The sequence below is a fragment of the Lepidochelys kempii genome, chromosome 3 (assembly GCF_965140285.1).
Source record: "Lepidochelys kempii isolate rLepKem1 chromosome 3, rLepKem1.hap1, whole genome shotgun sequence".
Classification (NCBI taxonomy): domain Eukaryota; kingdom Metazoa; phylum Chordata; order Testudines; family Cheloniidae; genus Lepidochelys; species Lepidochelys kempii.
Genome location: NC_136382.1, coordinates 71,305,854 through 71,328,556, shown reverse-complemented (window position 1 = coordinate 71,328,556; position 22,703 = coordinate 71,305,854). Strand labels below are relative to the sequence as shown.

Below are 22,703 nucleotides of genomic sequence, written 5' to 3'. Positions count from 1 at the left end.
AAAGATGAGCATTTACTATGCGTCTGCAAGCCAATTCACATCAGCATGCTTTAGCAAACAAAAGCAGACTAAAAGTTGTAAAAATGAGCTATAATTCAGCTCTCTGGGAAACAGCCACACAAATAGATAGTACATGGTCAGTGTATCCCACTGCATTTCCATGTGGGGATCCAGCCAAGCCTCTTCTCCATAACTAAAACTTATCTTTTTAATGTGCTGTTATGTTAATTTAGTGATTTGCCAGAGATGGATCAAAAATACATCTGTTTTTTTATTTATTTCCTTGGAGGCCATGTTCAGACTGCTTCTCCTGCTAGTGGTAACCTCCTCTGTCTAATAGTTTAGTTTTAGTATCTCTCTTTTTTTATTTGGAAGAGCACCATGATGTCTATTGACCTAAATTAGCCAAGTGAACTCTCACCCCGTCTGTATATCCGTTAATTTTACTGGTGGAAAATGTACTTGAATCTGTACTTGAATCTTTCTCCTTCATCAATATATCTGCTATCCAACATTACTGGGCTTTTTTCCACTCATCCTGGCGGTAGTTCAGGATATGTCAATCCTGGATTCTAGAGGGGGAAATCCAGTGATTATACAGAAAACAGACCCATTCACTCACACATAATCATAAATAAGCAAACAATTATATATGATTCAAGTTATTTCTTCTACAGTCTGGGAAGGAAGACAGTTTTATTTATAAATACGTTGGGAGGTACTGAGATACTGCAGTGATGAGAACCATACAAGCTGCAAGTATCTGGATAGATAGATAATCCATTTACATCTAGATGTTGTGCCTTTTCAGTTGTTCAACCCTCTCCCACTTTCACAAATAATATCTTCAGTTAAGTACAGAATGGAAAAAACCTAGATACTGTATATTCTTTAAATTCATTCCGTTCTTTCCTTTCTCTGTTTGTGGTTAAAATTGTTGGATACTTTTTTCACTCCCCAAACCACTTGTAGTATCTCTTGCACTGCCATCTGCATCTCTGGGGCAATTATGTAGTGGCATATAACTCTAAATCCTGGTGAAACCTTCCATGCAAAGTCACCATCCCGCCTGGCTCTGAAGGTGTCTGTGCTTAGCTTACAGACAGAAGGGCTGAAGTGAATAAGAAACTCTGAGTCTGAACAGGAGAAATAGGTCCTCACATCAAAGCTGTGTATGGCTTTGGCTTCCCTTCTGTTGCCTAGGTAGCACCTCTGCTACATCTCAAGGCCAGATATCCTTGACCACTTCAGGGACTTCCTTCCTCTGTGAGAGGTTTAGCCAAATGGAGAAAGGGCAGTAGGCAAGTTCTTTAAACAATTTCTAAATGCAAGATTCCTTTGATAGTAAATAAACGGTTCAGATCCACATCAATGTTGGAAAAGAGTAAGGTACCAACTATATGGCTTCTAAGAGGCAGTATAACATTTTGAATAAGTAGAACCACATTTCCAAGGAACGGTTTTCTTGATGTGGTGAAAGCTGAGGATGCTTTAAGGAAGAAGTAATATTCTAAATCCTTTTAAAAGACAGCCTTAAAATAATTCAAATGCTTTAGGTATATAGCTATAGATAGATATTCTGTTTGGGACCAAGTCTAAAAAGAAGCATTCATCCAATAAGGAAATAGGACAGCAGAACTTCTATAGGAGAAGCAGAATTAATGGCTCACAACCTGCAAGCTCGGACCTGAATAAACAGGAAAGTTTGTTCCTGATGGAATTTTTGACAAAATATTCAGGCAATTAACAAACACCCACAACGTTCAGGAAAACAAAGCAGATATAGCAAAGAAATCAAAACAAAAATTCCCTTACAATAAACAGATTCTGAAGACTATTATTTTCTTTATACTCTTCATTCAGTGACTGATCATTCTAGGAGAATTGGAGCATCTGGGTGAGGGCAGATGGCTAAACTGTTAGATAATGACATTTTACAAAATTTCAGCAATCTAAGTGCAATATGGTTCCAATCCCAAAGGTAAACAATGGTGCTGAAGTTACACCCCTAGCAAAAGATTATTGATTCTAATTATTCTGAGAGAAGATTTCTTCCCTGAAGACTAAATTGACAGGAAGATTGAGAGCCCCCTTAGAAGGAATTTTGTGGCTGCCTCCTTGGTACTGTTCTGACATCTTTTTCCACCACATGCTTCAACAGTGGCATTTGCTTGCTGTGGTGAGCAAAAAGAAATGAGAATCACCAAGAATAAGATATTCATGTCCTTCGTTAAGAAAATACCTCTTCTATGAATCTTTCAGAGATTTGCCACAAGGAAGACACTGTTGCTAGGATAAATATCCGTCTCTGTCCTTGGAATGTGAAGAGACTTGGAATCTAAACAAATTTTATCATCTGCCAAGTTCAAAAGAGGAAATTTGTTTGCAAAGATATTAGAAAGTGGTAGCTGAGCCCGGGGCAGAAACCAAGAAATCCTTGCCTTTAGTGAAGTCCCAGGGAAACAAAAGTAAGAGCGCTGGATGGACACTTTTATAAATCTAAATAATTAAATTAAGCTTTTACAAAGAACAAAGAAGTTTTTATGGGAACAAGGATTCAGGATACAAAAGAAACAAGTTTTGGATCAGAAGAAACAAAACAGGCAAGTCAGGACAGGATAGTTTTTTCTTTTAAACAATAATTCCCATTCTACTGTACTGTATGACAGAGAATAGCATGGAGAATTAGCTGTAATCTATGGTTTATAATTTCACTCTGGTGAAGGACACAGTTAAAGAGACCCAGCTGATTTTGTTAGACCTGTCAACACCCACTGATACCATCGACCATGTAGTTTTGTTGACTGTCTGGGGAGTCTTGAAGAAGTGACTGAGAAAGCCCTTCCATAGATTGTCCCTTCCTCTTGGTTGTAAGGTACACTTGATCGTCACCCCTGGAGTACTCATGTGTGAGCTCTGCAGACTGCCAATTTGCCACCTGCCTTGTTTTTAATTTGTGACTATGGGGATGGGGTCCATATAAGTCCCTTCACTGATAATAGACAGAACAGTAGACAAATAGATGGCCTCTGGAGAAAACAATGAGATATTTTACTGTTTAGTGTTATCAATATACAAATAACACTCAAGCCTACATCTGCTTTTTATTAAACTCACATGCAGCAATTTCCATGTTTTGCAGTGCTTGACAGATGTGGGAAAATAAACTAAATGGAAGTGAATTAGCTCAGGCTCAATCAGACAAAACCATCGTGATGCTGATAAGTAAAGGAAAGAACCTAAAGGAAAGAGCAAGGGTAATAAGTTGTGTTGGAGGTGTATATCTGTCCTTTCCAATATGATTCACAGTTTCCACATCATATTGGATGCATCACTGTTCCTGGAGCTTCAATGGAAACAGTGACTCAGAAGCTGTAAATACTTCTCTCTGAGGTAGATCCTACCATAGCGATGCAGGTCTTCGTAAACTTCAGGGTAATTTAATACAACACACTGCACCTAGGTCTGCCCAAGGAAATATCCAGAACCTTCAGGCATTCAAAGATCCACCTCTAGTGTGGGTGAACTATCATAAACAAATAACACTAGTGATCTTCACTCTTGATTGGCTACCTATTTGCATCTGAGTGAGAGTCAGGATGCTGGTTATGCTCTGTAGCAATAAATCGTCTGGGAACCATTTAACTGAGAGATTGCTTCTTTCCTTTTTTCATGTCCTGAGACAAACCACTGGGATATGCTCACTGTTGGTACTTGGAATTAAACTTTTCATGCCGCCATCAGAGCATTCTCAAGGAGGGCCTATGCCTCTGGAATTTGTTTCCTCCAGTTGGCTCAGCAAGTTCCCAAGGTTAATGAGCGTCATGGCATAAAATAAGACTAATCTGTTTGGTAAAATATTTGTATAAAATATCTTTGTAGCACTAGCTGAAGATGTGGCTCTGGGTTGTTTCTCTTATGGAACAGAGAGTTCATTATTGATTTTCAAGAACTGGCAGGCTGGTATTTTGCTGCTTGTAACTGATCCGTTTTTTAAAAGTAAATTGCTTTGGTTCTTCACAAGGGGAGCCAATATAAATTTCCCAGGGCTAGATTCTGCCAGTCTTATGAATGTTGATTAATACCTTACTCCATGAGTAGCCACACTGATTTCAATAGCACTCTTTGTAGAGTAAGGTAGCTCTCTATGTGAGTAAAGGCAGCAGAATCTGTTACGGGTGATGGTGTTTTGCAGTAATGACTACTGGTGGCAAGGTGACTCAATACTTGTGTTTTGGACATGCTGGCAGTGTGCTTGTTCTTTTAGAGTATTTTATAAATGATTACAGTGTTCTGCTTTGCCATTTGTGCTCAATCCTAGAATTGGAAAACTACCACCCCAGGGCACAAGGTCAGGTGTAAAACTGAGCATGATTTAAATGTTGTGAGCACAGTCTGACTTGCAAGGGCAACAGTATTTTTTTATTCAATGACTTTTTTTTATTCTCATTCCATCCCTGGAGGATCTGCACCTTGTTCCTTATTTCTAAATTTTACATGCAATGCCCTCTGGCGATCTGTAAATAGAGTTTCCTCCACCTATGGATCTTCCACTCTAGTTAGAAGGGGACATCAGCCACGTCCAAGGCACTGTCCCTGAAAGAGTAAATACCCAATTGCTAGCTCATGAGTGATTGTGCAAATAAGTTGATGTTAAGTTTTGACCAAAACTCTAGATGGGCTCAAACACACTGAGCAAGATAAGGGAAGTGAAAAAGAGAATGAATAAATGTAAGTTAACGCACATTGACTGACATAGTCTAAGCAACTCGTATGTGCTGATTGGCTCTGAATGTACAAGTCCTCTGAGAAACAAAATGATTCATAGGATAGCTTGGTGGGGCTATTTGTCTAGAGTGCAGCATTAAATGAAACAGTTAATTGGAGGGTACATTATAAAAGGGGGACAATAGAAAAAGTATTTGTGTCACACGGTATTGAATAATGGTATGCCCTCATTTGGGTAACTGCAGTTTTGTCACCTTTACCTTTAAAAAGATACATGGCCAGACTCTTCAGTGAGATCCACCCCTTTGTATCACTCATGAAGTGTAAAGAAACCATAACCGGGTTGCAAATTCCTAGCAAGAATTCCTCCTCATAGAAGAACTCTTTGCTGGACATAACTGTTGGATTGCATGTATGCCATTAAGAAAAGGAGTACTTGTGGCACCTTAGAGACTAACCAATTTATTTGAGCATAAGCTTTCGTGAGCTACAGCTCACTTCATCGGATGCATACTGTGGAAAGTATAGATCTTTTTATACACACAAAGCATGAAAAAACGGGTGTTTACCACTACAAAAGGTTTTCTCTCCCCTCACCCCACTCTCCTGCTGGTAATAGTTTATCTAAAGTGATCACTCTCCTTACAATGTGTATGATAATCAAGTTGGGCCATTTCCAACACAAATCCAGGTTTTCTCCCCCCACCCCCCAAACCCACTCTCCTGTTGGTAATAGCTTATCTAAAGTGATCACTCTCCTTACAATGTGTATGATAATCAAGGTGGGCCATTTCCAGCACAAATCCAGGGTTTAACAAGAACGTCTGGGGCAGGGGGGTAGGAAAAAACAAGGGGAAATAGGTTACCTTGCATAACGACTTAGCCACTCCCAGGCTCTATTCAAGCCTAAGTTAATTGTATCCAATTTGCAAATGAATTCCAATTCAACAGTCTCTCGCTGGAGTCTGATTTTGAAGTTTTTTTGTTGTAATATCACAACTTTCATGTCTGTAATCGTGTGACCAGAGAGATTGAAGTGTTCTCCAACTGGTTTATGAATGTTATAATTCTTGACATCTGATTTGATTAGTTTCTCATGCCCTAGTATACGGGGCTGTAACCGTGCCTTAGTGGGTCACAACTGAGGATGCCAAATTCAGGACCAACTGCTGAGAAATAGGGCAAACAGAACCCAAAACTGGGGGTTATTCTTTTATAAGATTTACCAAACCAGCCACAAAAGTAAACTCCTGTTTCACCACAGTAGCTAACAAGAAACCATAAAGGCAGTTTCCTCAGGCATTCCAGTTCTTATGTCACCACCAAAAATTCAGAGGTGAGTGGTTCTTTACAATCAGTCTCATCAAATAATAGGTTCTTCTGATCCCATAGGACCAGCCACACACCCAGGTTAATATATAACTTAGATCTTATCCAAAAATCATGTTGGTGCCTGTTAGGGGGCTTATTCCTTCACCCATTTACTTTCCTGGTCCTTCTCGCATGAACACAGAGCAACAATACCAGAAGTCCAAAGGTGCAGACAATTCGATGTTTATTGGGGTGAACTTCCAGCAAGCATGATTCCAGTTTCCTTCCTTAGTGTCCCCCTTCCCAGCTCTGACACCACAGAGCCTTACCTGTGTCCCTGTTCCCATTCCCCCCCTTAGCAAAACATGATTCCAATTTCCCCACCCCCATTCCATTCCCATTCCCTCCCTTAGCGAAACGTGATTCCAATTCTCCACCGCCATTCCCTGTTCCCATTTCCCCCACACACACACTTCCTGATTGACTGCAGACTATATAGTAAAACTTGAGTTCTGCTTAGCTATACCTTAACCAATGATTTTACTGAAATTTAACTAACCAATCCTAACATATTGTAACATGATTATTTAACCAATTATATCCCACCACCTTAATTAGTTTACACCCAGCAAAATTAATTATACAGCAGACAGAAACAATCACAGAACCAGACAGGTTTCAGAGTAACAGCAGTGTTAGTTTGTATTCGCAAAAAGAAAAGGAGTACTTGTGGCACCTTAGAGACTAACCAATTTATTTGAGCATAAGCTTTCATGAGCTACAGCTCACTTCATTGGATGCCAGACAGAGATTATACAGACAAACAATGGCAAAGTGGGAACTATAATGACAAAACAATACAGAAGTGAGGATTTCACATCTTAGCTATTGACAAGTGAGTTCTTGCCAGACAGGATGTTATCAAATTAAGTTTCCTTTTACATCTTCTAGGCACTTCCCTTTCTCTGGAGGCAATAGGCATTATCAGGACAAGATTGTATTCCTAACAGCCCAATAGCACCTTATTTCAATGTGACTAGTTTGGAATGTGAGGAGGTGACCGGTCGCTTCCCAGCTTATGGCTGCCTCTGTTGCTTAGCCAAAGGCCTTAGCCTAAGCACAGGGCCTCAGACTGTCACAGTAAGAGAAGGACCTTACACTGGCAGACAGTGATTTTGATTCTCTCTTTTATACCTCTAGAACTAGCTAAGTTATAAGAATACACCTAAATTCTTAGCATATAGGCCTTTACAGACAGGCCTGAATATCTATATCCTAACAATGCCAATCCCTTAATATCTAAAATCTAAAGGTTTATTTATAGAAAGAAAGAAAGAAAGAAAGAAAGAAAGAAAGAAAGAAAGAAAGAAAGAAAGAAAGAAAGAAAGAAAGAAAGAAAGAAAGAAAGAAAGAAAAAGAAAGGTGAGAGTTAAAATTGGTTAAAGGAATCAATTACATCCAGTAATGGCAAAATTCTTGGTTCAGGCTTGCAGCAGTGATAGAATAAGCTGCTGACTTAAGTCAAGTCTCTGGAGTACATCACAGCTTGGATGGGTCATTCAGTCCTTTGTTCAGAGCTTCAGTTTGTAGCAAGGTCCTCCAGAGGTAAGAAGCAGGATTGAAGACAAAATGGAGGTGTTTCCAGGGCCTTTTATAGCTTTTGCCATGTTGAGGGCATCCCATTGTTCTTACTGTGGACAGCAACAAGATGGAGTTTGGAGTCACATGGGCAAGTCACATGTCCATGCATTTTGCCAGGAAATTTCATTAAGTGTAGATAGGCGTATCCCATGGTCCATTGTCAGTTAAATGTTCTTTCGATGGACCACTCAATTTGAATTCCCTCTGAGATGTGCTTGCTAATTACTTTGTGGGCGTTACCCCAGGAGCAAACATTTGAAATCCAAGTATAGAGCCAATACTTATAACTTCACATACTAAAATGATACAATGCATACAGACAGCATAATCATAACCTGCAAATCATAACCTTTTCATAGACACCTCACTCAACAACCTTTGTACAATATTTGCTGCAAGTATATAACAGTGGTTGCAATAATGATCTATATGGTCATATTTTAATCATATAATGTCACAGGGCCATATTGTGGGAGGGGACATGGTGGAGTTCTTCTATATTACCCTATTATCCTTCACTGCAGAAGGGCTCACTAAGGACCTTTCTATGTGGCACAACTTCGAATTGACTAGCTGCATCTCTAAATGGTGGCAGAACTGGTGATAGTTTTGAATATCAGAGAGTCATAACCAGCTGTCTGATGCCCAGGCCTACCCCTCTGCCATGCAGTCTTAAAAGAGAATCTGACCCAGAACTGGGACTGCAAAGATCCACAGAAAGGCAACAAATATAATTTGAGGCAAGGTGCGACTTTGTGTATATATATATTTACATATATCTGTATATATAATAAAAAGAGATTGCAAAAAGCTAGGATAATTTAGCCTGGTAAAGAAGAGGGTACAGAAGGTATCTGAGATGTTCAAAATGTTGATGGATACAGTGAAAACTGTTCAGCACCTTCTCCTTACCTTTTACTATAATATCAGACTGTCGGGGAGGTCAATTGATTAAACTAATAGCAAGAGAATATACAAGCAATAAAAGAAATGCTACTTCATATAGCTTATAATCAACGACTGGAATTTACTACCACAGAAAGTCATCATCAAAATATTATGTGACTGGAGTTTAAAGGGTTGGATAATTTTGTGACTGGTAATAACATTTGTAGTTATAAAAGCTAAGACAAGAGTACAATTGAATCTCATGCTTCAGGGCATAAACTGATCACCTGTAGTCAGGAAGGATTTTTTCCCTCATAATGTGGAGAATTACACAGTTGGCTAAGTGCATTATGGTAGGTTTGGCTTTTCTCTGAAGAATCAGTTAATGAAACTGCCAGAGGCCAGATAGAAAGACAAGGTGGGTGAGGTTAAGGTAATGTCTTTTATTGGACCAACTTCTGTTGGTGAGAGAGACAAACTTTGGAGCTTACACAGAGCTCTTCTTCAGGTCTGAGAAATGTACTTAGAGTGTAACAGCTAAATAGAAGGTGGAACATATTGTTTCGCATAAGTAGTTAACACATCTATTTCAAGGGGGCATTCAAGGTGAAGTGGCCCGTTAACACCTCTCCAGTTACAAGGGGGAAAGGGAGAAACAATCTGGGTGTGCGGCATTTAAATGAATTATAGATTGTTCTAATAAACCATAAATCCAGTGACTCTATTCAGTCCAGATACTGTATTTGATCGACCAATGTTCTGTTATAGTATGGCAAATCCTATTGTATGTTCCAATGGAAAATGTTTATTTTTATGAAAGGGTGATTTGATTATGTACTTAAGTCTTTTGTGGTAAAGCAAATAGAAATTCTGCAAGTGATCAAAAATCTTCAAAAACAGATAAAATTATGTTCAATAAATAGATAAATACTGCCACAGTTGTGGTCAACTGAGCGTTGGAGTCCCCTTGGTGTAACAGAAAGTGGGGCTGGTGATGGAGTATTCCCCATAAGGGGGCCCTGGAATAGGCTGTTGACTTTTGGTGCCCATTTGCAAGGCCTATCCTATTACCTGGATATCTGAAAAGAGTGGGGCCTCATTACATTAATGTTTATGGGAGAGAATTTTGGCAGTGAAAGAAATCCCACCTGTTTTGTTGTGTTGGGGGTGAAGTTTTACTTAGGGGCTTCCTGCTGCTTTTGTTTTGTTTTGTTATTTTCACTTGGAGAGAGTGCAGAAAAGAGACACCCAAATGATTTGAGGTCTGGAAAAAATGCCTCACCATGAGAGTTAAATAGCTCAATCTGATTTGTTAATCATAAAGAAGATTGAGAGGTGACTTGATTTTAATGTGAAATTATCTTCAAGGGGAGAAAATACTGTGTGCTAAAGAACTCTTTAATCTGTGACAGGCAGAACAAGCACCAATGGCTGGATGTTGAAGCCAGACAAATTCAAATATGAGATTAGGCACACATGTTTAACAGTGAGAGTGGTTAACCATTGGAACAAATTGCCAAGAGAAGTGACAGGTTCTCCATCTCCATGTCTTTAAATCAAGATTGGATGTCTTTCTAGAAGATATGCTTTAGCCAAACGCAAGTCATTGGGCTCAGTACAGGTGCAAAAGGCTAAAACTGCATGGTGTGTGATATCAGGAGGCCAGACTACATGATGTAATAGTCCCTTCTGCCCTTAAACTCTATTGATCTGTGAATAATGTTAAGGGTGCCCAGAGAAGCATACTTTTCTGTGTTGGTCTGTGTTAGAAGGAAGAAGAATAATATAATATGAAGATGGTTTTATTTCCTCCTAAGGCTGAAATGTGAAGAGATTTCAGATGTTGAACTTCTTTTATAGAAGAGAGGCTATTGAGATGGCTCTGGGAAATGAAGTTAAATACTAGAAAACACTGTGAATTTTTCATTTATATAGTCACTATGCACAGACACAAAGTTCACAATATTTGCAACTATAGGGCCCAATTCTGCACACCTTAATCACACAAGAAGTCCCAGTAAAGTCAACACAGCTACTTCACTGACTCAGGTGAGCAGGATTTGGCCCTGAGGCAAACTTTTCAACAGATCCTAGTGCAAAGCATACTAGATGAGTTTGTCACGGGCTACAGCTATCCTACATGACTGAACTAAAGTAAGAAATTGAGGAGGTCAAAAGATTATCATAATACCAAACCTTTAGAATAACAGTGGAGATTAAGGAGAAGCCCAGTCACTCGACTCCCAATCAATAATAAGCCAGTTCTCATTTTTCCAGCAGTCAGATTGGTTTTCTGCCTCTGTCATGAATAAAAACAATCTGCTCAGCAGGATACCCAGTGAGGCACCATACAGCCAGACCCAGACCTATATGTATCACATTCTTTCATCAAGCCCAGCAGAGATTTTATAAAGTCATTTTGCTTAGTGAATATACAGCTCAGAGCTAATGAAAAGAATACCTGCTCCATGGAAAAGAAAGCCACTACTAGGTTTCATATTGTATTTGTTTGTTGTCTTCTTTCTCTGTCTCCACCCCCCTACAGTGTTTTGGATTCCTCTATTACAGCTGGCAAGGCACAGAAAAATGGGGATAATACACCAGTGGTCAACAAGCCAGCTTTTAAAGAAAAACACTGCTGACAAGATAAACAGTTTGTGATGTACTTAATTACAATATTTCATATTCATTTAGCCATCTACAAATGCGGCACTAACAAAGTGGATTCAAACAGGAAACAAGACTCCTTCCCACGAGCCCCGAGGGCCAATTATAAAATAGCTCCATTTTTTTTTTGTAGCTAGTGTATTTTTTTCCAACAGAATTTATTGAGCTCATTACCAAGCTGCTTATGAAGTGATTTGAAATGAGGCAACATTAAAGCATTCTGAAAATCCCTTGTACTTAGTCATCTTGACACTTTGTTTGAACTCAGAGCATTAATATGAAATAACTGCCACAGCCCCATAGTTCTGATTCCATTGTTTGACAGCACATTTAAAAGCTAAAAGATGATATGATCAAGCTTTTTTAATCAGCACAGTCATTTGTAGGAGTGTCTCAAGTATTCATAACTCTGAAAAGACCAAAGGAGCATGACTGTGAGAAACAAGACAGGTACAGACAATGTCTGCCTAGGGTAACATGGCAGTGTTAATCAAGCACTATAGCACTGCTGACACCATTTTTTTTTTTTTATTTTAAAGCAAGACAGAAAATTGAGAGATACACATCAAAGCTGCTAAAGAACTCCATATACTGGACTGTATTCGCCTGGTTTTACCTTCTGTAATCACATTATACAATATGCATCACCAGATTAACCTACTCAGGGTCAGCAGAAGGGCCACCGTAAATATATTTGAAGTCAAGTCTGTGCAGGTTTCAAAGTAAAAAAAAAAACAAAAAACTACAAAGAAGAGTAGTAAAATCCATGGAAACCTATAGTGTTTTAAAGTCAACTCGGTGCATCATTTTGCTTTTCATCGCGTTTTTTTCTCTTCAGTTTTGAAACTAATAGTTAGAGTCAATGGAAATGCTTCTATTTAACATCACTCTTCACTCCAGCTAAATTCTGGTGTTCAGCTCACAGTGTTACAAGGCCCTTCAAAGGAAAAGAAAAAGAATTTGTAAAAGAACAAACAGTTATTGGGAATACAGGTACCGAATGATGAACTTTGCTCTATCCCAGAAAGAGGAGACTACCTCTAGTTTGGCCATTGTTACGCAACAAATAGGAGACAGATTCCAGCCATCCCTTGCTCTGGTACACAGAGGAGTTGTGGAGGGCACAAAAAGTTCCCTCTTCTCTTCATTGCATTCCCATGCAAGAAAGGGTCAGGTTCCCACTGAGAAACATATTCCCTGCTCTATAGCAGTACCTATACAAATGCTAGATGTCTGAAAGGGACTGTGGAGGGGTATGAAAAGGAGGGTAGCTCATCTCCTTACCCTCTCTGCACCAAGCAGCAGAGCTAGATCAGAGACCCAAGGAAGAATGGTTTCAGAGTGGTAGCCATGTTAGTCTGTATCATAAAAAACAACAAGGAGCCCTTGTGGCACCTTAGAGACTAACACATTTATGTGGGCATCAGCTTTTGTGGGCTAAAACCCACTTCATCAGACGCATGTTTTAGCCCACAAAAGCCCACATAAATGTGTTAGTCTCTAAGGTACCACAAGGACTCCTCATTGTTTTTGCTAAGGAAGAATGTTGATCAAGTCAGAACTCCATCTACTCTGCAGCCCCTTGACTGTGCTGTTGGGTTCTAGTCTGGTCCTAAGCTACGTAAATGATTGTTCGCATCACATAAAAAAGAGCACAGCTGGCACCAGTTGGTCATTAATTTAGCAAGGACACTGACTGAACTAGCATCTGACTTCTAGAGATCATCATGTCTCTGGATTGGTTGTTGAGGCACATGGGTGGGACAATGTCAGGAGGCCTGCATTGCTGAGAACTGGGCAGTACCTGTTCTGTTGATAAGCAAGGGGCTTCAATCTCCAGTGCTGTCAGGCCAGCTCCTTTCACAACATTACACCCACCTGGAAAATATTTAAATAAATGGCGGTTTTTTTACTTCATCATGCAGGCAAAAATACACAGTGCAGTGCAAGGGAAAAAACAAAATGTACAAATGAGGAAGATAAGCTATTATATAAATGGATACTTGTTTGGGGGCAAAGGCAATATAATATTGCTCAAGGCTAAAGTTTGCACAATACTATGAACTATTTTTATCCTTGAGCAATTTATCTGCTATTGTCCCTGGAGGAAGTGACCACTTGTTTTATTATCGACTCATCTTGGATGCATTTTGCATACACTGGAGCCACATTCAGGAGAACATCCGGGCTGCCGGTTGGCTCCTCTTGTTGTTGGGAGAGCTTAGGACAGTTGTTCATCTCCTCTCACCAGGGCGGAAGTTGGGGAGATGGCTGGCTCCATTTGCAGGAGACTCAAAGGAGCTATCCAACCCGTTTTGCAGGTTTCCCTGTGGAACATCAGTTACATTAGAGAGGATTATGTTTTTAGGAGGAATATAAACCCTCATGCTAATAACTCATGGTGGAAAAGAAGAAAATTTCCCTGTGTGCAGGATATTCCATAACTGTCTCCTGAAGAGCTTCTTGCACCTTCCTCTAAAGCATCTGGTACTGACTACTGTCAGAAATGAGATATTGAACTAGACAGACTTCTGAACCTGAGCCAGTATGGCCATTCCTGTGTTCCAATGAGTGTTATTGCTTATTTAGGATAGGAAAAAAATGAATCTCATGTTCATCATGTCACCAATTTTTAAACAGCTGGATTGGTTAAAAATAAATGAAGGAGTTTATATGGTGTGCAACACTCAGTAATGCTGTTGCAATAAAACCAAAAACAAACATCATTTTGGGATATATTAGCAGGAGTGTTGTAAGCAAGACACGAGAAGTAATTCTTCTGCTCTATTCCGCACTGATTAGGCCTCAACTGGAGTGTCCAGTTCTGGGCACCATGTTTCAGGAAAGATGTGGACAAATTGGAGAAAGTCCAGAGGAGAGAAACAAAAATGAATAAAGACCTAGAAAACATGATCTAGGAGGAAAGAGTGAAAAAGATGGGTTTGTTTAGTCTGGAGAAGAGAAGACTGAGGGGGGACATAACAGTTTTCAAGTACATAAAAGGGTTTTACAAGGAGGAGGGAGAAAAATTGTTCTACTTAACCTCTGAGGATAGGACAAGAAGCAATGAGCTTAAATTGCAGCAAGGGTGGTTTATGCTGGACATTAGGAAAAACCTCCTAACTGTCAGGGTGGAATAAATTGTCTAGAGAGGTTGTGGAACCTCCTCCATCATTGGAGATTTTTAAGAACAGGTTAGACAAACTCCTGTCAGGGGTGGTCTAAGACAATACTTAGTCCTGCCATGAGTTCGGGGACTAGACTAGATGACCTCTCAAGGTCCCTTCCAGTCCTACAATTCTATTATTTTATATTGAAATGAAACAACAGTGAGTTAGCAAACAATATTTTTGGATGCTCAAAATAATAGGAAGAGTTATAAACATAAATATATATTGGTTGAAAATATATAGTAGCCCATGCTATATTTTCAGATTTCAAATTCTCTGGACTCCGAGGTCTCTTTCTTATGATCAGCTGATTTTTAATTTTTAAAGACTAGGTAACTAATAGTAATGGCAACTATTGCCATAGTAATGTGTGAGCATATCATATCTGGAATTGGGGTGCGAAGCTTCATTGTTTTGGAAGCAGAGCTGAGCAAAAGAGTTTTGAAGGATCAATGAAAGTTGCTGCTGCCTGGTTTATTTAACTTCAGCTGATCTTTTTCTAGTTAAACATTCTATAAAACCTTTTTTCAGCTCAGAGAAATGGATCAGGGAAATAACTCCCCAGATGTTTTTTGCTGATACCTAAAAGCACTAGAAGAACACTATCGCTGTGTCCTCTAGGAGTTCCTAACTACTACCCAAAGCAGCACATTGTATTAAGAGACCATAACAAGACTCTTCTAACAATATTGTAATCCCTGCATGAGGGAACATCTCACATTCGTACTGTAGTTATGGGTACTCAAAATGCATTGAATCTGTTGTGCAACTATTACAAGATATTTGATATGAATCTGAAGTACATCATTTTAAGTAAAAGATATCTAAAAAGTCAGATATGCAGAGCTGTTGAAAGAAGGTAAAAATTAAATTATGTCCTATACAGACCTAGATAAAACAACAGACGATATAGATCAGAATGTACCTTAAGGGTCCAACTTTTCTCTTAGAGGAGCCTTTGGAGATTCTTATCCACCAGAAAGAAAAGGAGTACTTGTGGCACCTTAGAGACTAACCAATTTATTTGAGCATAAGCTTTCGTGAGCTACAGCTCACTTCATCGGATGCATACCGTGGAAACTGCAGCAGACTTTATATATACACAGAGAATGTATTGTTTCATATTCTCTGTGTATATATAAAGTCTGCTGCAGTTTCCACGGTATGCATCCGATGAAGTGAGCTGTAGCTCACGAAAGCTTATGCTCAAATAAATTGGTTAGTCTCTAAGGTGCCACAAGTACTCCTTTTCTTTTTGCGAATACAGACTAACACGGCTGTTACTCTGAAACTTATCCACCAGAGTTTTTCCTGAAACTCACAGATGGGCAAATACTGTTGTACAGCCCCAGTGGGCTCTCTACTCTTCAGAGTGCCAATTCATTAGAGAGTTGGCAAGAAATCTCTCCCCTTGTATACCACTGCCAGCTCTCTTCTCATTGGAAGATGGGCCAGCCACTGAGGAGAAGTCCACGGGCTGTAAGTCACAGGCAGGGGAAAGACACTACGGCTGATGGGACACTGCAAGCCCAAAAGCAGTTTCAGCACAGGCCTGGGAGATAGGCACAGGGATTCGCTTGTAGCTCTCTTGCTTTATCCAAGGAACAACACAAGTGCATGGCCACTACAACCTTGCACCAAATGAATCATGAATCCCAAATGGAAGGAGGTGCCTAATGTTGAACTAAATGACCAAGAGTGAAGGGGCAGTTTGGACCCGTTGTTCCTTTGCATTAGAGTTCTTTGTGTTAAGCATCTGGGGTTTTATATTGTTGAAAGACACAGTTAATGACACATAGGCTATGTCTATATTGTAATCATTGTGGCATTAGCTGTGCCTTTCAACAATGTAATCAACTCCAGTGCTTAACACGTGAACCCTAATGCCAATGAACAAAGAGTCCAAACAGCCCCATCAACCTTGGTCATTTAGTTCAATCTAGCTTGCCTGGGTCCGTGACCACTGGCACCATGACAATACAGGTTTCAGCATGAGCTAGACCCACAGGTAATTACCCAGGGTTCCAGGCAGACTTGTACAGCCCACGCTGCAGCATACACTGCTGCAGCTTCACTGATCCGGGACATAAACAAGCTAGATTAAAGATCGTTTGGATCTGTCTACTCAAGCTGTAATCACATTTTTTGATTGCAGTGTGGGCCTGTCCACCATGATAAAAGTGTAGGAGTATATCTGTACATTGAAGTTATTTATGGATAAATTCCTGCCTCCCCAAAAGTTGTAGATGGAGGTCTTCACTCCAAGGCAAAGGGGTGGGAATTTGAGCCAATCTATCAAAAAGAGGAAGGTTTTGCAGTGTTTCTTAACAATGGCAGATTCTGGATTTGCCCAGTGTCCTCTGGAAGTTCATGCCAGAGCTAAATCCCTTTGTCCAAGAATGCTTTGTGCCCAGTTCTTGTGCATTTCATCCTCAGTTTTGTGATCTGCATTGTCACAAAGGAGCGCAGCTGCCTCAATACATTGTAGATTAAAATTCAGTCTTTATTGTAGCTGCATCTTGATCCAATAAGTGCTTTGAAGATTAGGACTAAGGTCTTAAACTAGCATCTGAAACTGAGTTGGAGCCAGTGCCAGGGACTTGAGAAAAAGCCTGATGTGTCAGACATTTGTGCAACTGAGTTTAACTGGCACAGATATACACAAAAAGCCACCTGTAGAGGTACATGGCTGAATATCTGAATGGAAGCAAATTTTAGATATGAACCTGTGACTATCAGACTACAAGTGATTGTACCCTTATCTAATCAGGAAACAGAAATAATACCACCACATAATGTACCTAACTAATCAAAATTGGCCAGCACAAAATGCATACTAAATATTCAGAGAAAGCTGTTTGGGATCAATCCATAGAGGTAAAGAAGTCACAAAAGTATTATAAAATAATGCTGAATAAAGACCACACTTGAGAAAATCACATATCATGACTTAAGCAGAAAGAGAGGCTAAATTCGTTTGACAAATTATTCATTGTGAATTATTTGCTTGGATCTAATACTTATCTTGATCCCCTGATTTAAAAACACATCCATGTTGTGACAAAAGCCACAATAATTCTACCACTTTAATTTAATTTTTCTGTCTGCTGTGTAGCAACTTTAAACTTTTCCATTTTTTTAACCATTGCAATTAGTAAGACTGCACTTATAGGTCATGAAATGCCTACTTATGCTCAAAGGAAACGTATCCGAGAGAATTGATTTTTACATTCTCAACCTTTCTCATACACTTTACAATTCACCTATTGCATCTCCCCAATATCTTTTTGAATTAGATTCTCTTTCAGAGCCATTTCTCACAGTAGCTAATTGGCCACCAGGTGTAATTAATTAATCAGCCAGTTAGATATCATCCAGCAGGGGAAGTAAAAAAGGTGAAAACTCTCTACAGTTTCTATGCTTTCAAAGGAGCAAAAGCTGCTTTCCAATGGGTCTTTCATATGCGTCTTCTCCCCTTTCCTTAGAACAGTCTGTCTGCACTGCTAAAGTCCAGGGTCTGCCAGTTATTAAACCTATTTTGAGCCTCTGTACCTTTTTGAGCGTCTATATCTTCTGAGCATCTGTACCAATTCACTTCAAGCTGAAGCAATAGCCAACAGGATTTCAACTCGTGTTTCCCCTTCCCCCTCCCAGAGGTCTAGTAAACCAGAAAGAATGGCTTTTATGGTTGTGATACTTTTTTTTTCATTCCATACCTCAAAAATGGCCTCACATTTTTTTCCAGATAGACATTTTGCTATCCACAATGTAAATAAACGTTCTGGTTTGGAGGTGATGAGTAAAATAAATTACAAAAAAAAAAAAAAAATACAGCAGCCAAGAATCAAATGATGAGCTTTGGAATGCAGTCTTTTTGCACGAGCAGTAAGTGTGCAGTTGCTTTTCATAATATTTTTGTTGCCCATACGTGGAATAGGAATCTTCTGTGCACTTTTTTGGTTTGTTGGTTTTTTATTTTTTTGGAGGGTTTTTTGGTTAAAGGAAGATAGACTGAATATGGCATCGGCTATTGATGGGAGTCTGATTGCATTGAAGTAATATTTTTCAGGCAAAGCACAAGCTGGATGGAGCCTATGGGGCTCCCATGTAACTGCATATAGAGTTGGAAGCCTCTGAAAGGGCAATATGGGATAGTGAGGTGGCAGGACACTATCAAATTTTATATATATATATATATATATATATATATATATATATATATATATATATATATATATATATATATATATATAATATAGAAGTGTTTAAGACATTAATTTTAAATATGTATATTTATATATTAATTATATGTAATTAATGTCTTAAACACTTCTATATTTAAAAAGTTGTACAAGGAATATATATGATGCCTGAACTATCTAGTAGGACTTCAGTCTTACAGTGTTAGGCCCTGATCCAAAGAAGCAGGTAACCATATGCTTAACTCTAGCTTCAGTGGCCACTCATATGCTTAAGTTAAGAACATGCTTAAATGGTCAACTGGATCAGGATCTTATAGCCTGATCCAAAGCCCAACAAAGTTTATCTCTAAAATGCCTATTAGTTTATTTGGATCAGACATATAAGGCTCCAGTTCTTCAAACATGCATAGCTTTACACACATGAGTAGCCCCATTGACTTTAATGGAATTATGCATATGTATAAATTTAAGTACATGCTTAAGTGTTTGAAGGATAAGGGCAACAGGGCATATGAAAGAAATCATCCATTTTATATTAATGCAACTAGGGTGTCCATATTTTTCAAAAGTCTTGTTGTGTCTCCAATTGTAAATTTATTGGTGGCACACTGTGAGAATTCTGAAGTCCATTTGCAGACCATTGGGACCTTTTCCGACTCTCTTTGCTTTGTGGTACAAAGAATTGTACAACATGAAATCATGTACAGAAATATCTGTTTATGAGTATCATCTTTAGTAATAACTTGCAGGAGCAACATCTTTGAATCCAGGGAAAAAACGTGATTCTGTTACAACAATTCATATGTGTTTTATAGAGAGGAGTAGGGAAACCTGGAGCCATGGCCTCTTCTTTTCCCCATTCATATCAACGCCCAACACTGAATTGTGGAGCTGGAGCGGTATGTAGTGGGGGATAAACCACAGAGATTATTAGTCATTTGTAACCCAAGTTAACCAAAGGCTTAGTAACTTTGAAAATTTTTAGGAGAAGTCTGAATTTTCCTAAAGTAAAACCCAAATTAATTAGCATTTGATGAAGCCCAAGTTACATGACTCCTAACTCCACCCACCTAGTAAACTAAGTTCTATGTTGATTATTACCTGTTAAGAGCAAATCAGAAAATGAGGTCATAAAATATAGTTCAATTTTACAATTTTTACACTGCACTACAACATCAGCCAAAAGCCATCTTATACAGCATCGTATTTCCTTCAGTTATTGTCAGTTACTGCAAAAACAGGCTCCAATTAGGCAAAACTTTGTTGTCACAATACTGAAATAAGGTGTTAAAACAGAAGTTACTTAACAGTTATTATTTTCTCCTGGAAATTGCCAGGGACTTTCAGATTACAATTTGTGTAGTTTTAAGAATTTGTATCTGATGGCAGTTGCATCATTGGAAACTGAGAGTTGATCCTGGATGTGGTAGAGGGTTGGAATTGGGAACACATCACAAATCTGGGAGGAGAATATGGTAATCCCCATGTTTTGTCTATTGAGACTGTGTTATAATAAATATATTCAGAGACTGCATGCAAATACTCTAATTATTTCAGGTATTGTGCATAGCCATATGAAAAAGCGATTTCTACCACAGAAATAAATAGGCATTTTTCTTAGTTCTTTCAAAGAGATAACAGACAAGAGAAGAAGCATCCCTTTCTTAATTAAAAAAGCAACAAATGAAAAAGTAAGTAGATTGGAAAAATTAAAGAGTGGAAAGGAGGGAATATTCTCAGCCTTTCTACTAACATTTTTTTTTAAGGGATGTGTTGTAACAGATATGTGGGCAAATGAGAAAAGTCCAATTGCTCTTCAGGCAAGGGAGAATGATTTTGCTGTAGCTATGAGCAGCATACGTGTTGGTGCCAATGGCATGGCATGTTGGAACAATCATTTCTTTTTCAGCCTTAGCTAGAGTAGGGTCTTTGTTGGGTTCCCTGTTTGTCTGGGGAGAGGAGAAGTAATTTAATTTAACAAACCAACAAACCTTTGCTATATATATTTCTATACTGCATCCTGCTATAAACATTATTAGTTTAAAAAAAAACAGACTTTGTATTACCAACTCTGTATACTCAGAAATAATTCCATCATATCTTTGTTCCCTCATTCAGTTCATAGGACATTTGATGGACTACAGAGATGAAACTCAGAGATCTACATCCCCTTTGACATTATTATCTCTTGCATTAAGAAATAAATTATTGCTCTACTATTATGTATTATAACTGAGATTTACAAAGGAGCCTAAGAGAATTAGGGACCCAAATTCCCTTGAATTTCAAGAATGTCATAAAACACAATAAGACAAAGGCCTGATCTTCCAATAGTATATTTACATGATTAGATTTTAGTCATGAGAGGAGGCCCATTGAAGAGTTGTGTTCATCTAGATGGAATATATGGGCTCAAAGAGCCAAAGGTGTTAACATAATCTTGTCCAACATTAAACAGTGTTAAACAAGTTCAGGGTTTGGTATACAGAGACTTCAACCTTCTTAGTAGCATGGCAAACATACCCTTAAACATCTTTTTAACCTTTTATTAAAGATATAGAAAAAGAAGGAAAAACAGTTAAAACATTTGAAATGTGAAGTGTAAAGTAAGGCTTTTGTTTTAACAATATCCCTTGTTCCTTTTCCCATTAGCTGGAGGGAGTTTAAAAGAAAAACTTCTCTGACAGTCTCTTAGATGGTATTAAAGATGGTAATAACTGTCCTTTTGGAGAAAGGAGAAGTTAGTTGACATGGTCTGGAGCTGTTGTTGTTGCTGTTGTTGTTAAAGTGGGATCCCGTTTCCTAGAAGACAAAACAAGATGAATACACACAAAAGAGGAGAAAAAAGAGCAGCAAAGACAGAAAATGCAGCTTTTTTCTGTGCAGTTGATTCTCATTTGCAGCATCAATGCTGGAAAAACACAGGCACAGCACATGGTCTTAGCAGTCATTCCGAGACCTGGCAAACTTGTACCAGCATCAGGCTGTTTAGGGCATTGGTTTTAGCTGCCTCTTTCTGGTCACAGGCTTACAGCAGTGTGCAAAATATGCAGTCTTGGACGGCTAAGTCAGACTCATGAGACAGAGGAAAAAAGGAGAAAGACAGAAAAGAGAAGAAATAAGGTGGGGAAGGGGAAAAGACACATGGGAGTCAGGGGAGTGGGGGGAAACAAAAACTCACATCCCGGCTGGTGTTTTGGATTTAGCTGGAGGTGGTGGTGTCATCTGGGTCCCTCTCTATGGCCTGTCTGGTCAGGACATCTCTCAGGATCAGGATGACAAAGGCCCAGTGGCATTACAGTAGATCCCAAGGTCCCAGAAAATGGTGAGTGTGGCAGCCATGATAGTGAATCTCACTCTTTCTCCTTCTTTTACTCAGCAATTGTTGCATTCCTCTCCTTAGTCTTTTCTTTTAAGGAATCCAAAAGCAAGTTGATGTGAAGAATAGCCTATCCCCTCATTATTTTGTCAGTTAGGCTGAATTTCTGACACCAATTTTGGTTCACTGGCCCCACACTTCTCAGCCACAACCACTAGGCTAGACCACCTACACTCAGGTCCCATACAGTTTGCCCAGATCCACTTCCAACTCTCACTGTGGGAGTCCCTTAACCAGGATATGGAAGGGGTAGGTCTATCACCACCCACTGTCCCCCACAGGAATGGGTCATGCAACTCCAAACTGAGAACCATCTGCTGGAGTCCCAAGTGGCTCAGCTCCTAGAGGAAAATCGGACAGTCTGTGAACAGCTAACACAGTCCCAGGAGGAAAATTCCGTGCTCTGGGCCCGATACTCTCTGAACTGAGCCTCACAGAACCATTACCTGAACACTTTAAGGGGAAACGCCAGAAGTTCAGGGGGTTCCTGAACTAATGCCATCTCCTTTTCCTGCTTTGCCTTCGAACATATGCCACTGACCAGGCCAGGGTGGGCTAGTGATCAATTTGCTTACTGGAGAGCACTTGACTAGGCCTCTCCCATCCTGAACAAGGCAGCATGGTGTTGATGGACTGGAATGCAAACATTGTTCACAATCTTTGATGACCCACATCACGCTTGCTCAGCAGAAGACACCCTATGAAGGTTCCAGCAAT

General features: G+C 39.3%; 1 long non-coding RNA gene across 1 annotated transcript; it reads right to left on the bottom strand.

Moving 5' to 3' along the window:
* Positions 1-11,802: 11,802 nt before the first annotated feature.
* Positions 11,803-20,721, bottom strand: LOC140908187 (uncharacterized). Its single transcript, XR_012157794.2, has 3 exons — positions 20,361-20,721; positions 13,040-13,113; positions 11,803-12,172 (listed from the first exon to the last, which is right to left on the bottom strand). It is a non-coding gene; the product is annotated as an uncharacterized LOC140908187 (long non-coding RNA).
* Between the last annotated feature and the right edge of the window lie 1,982 nt (positions 20,722-22,703).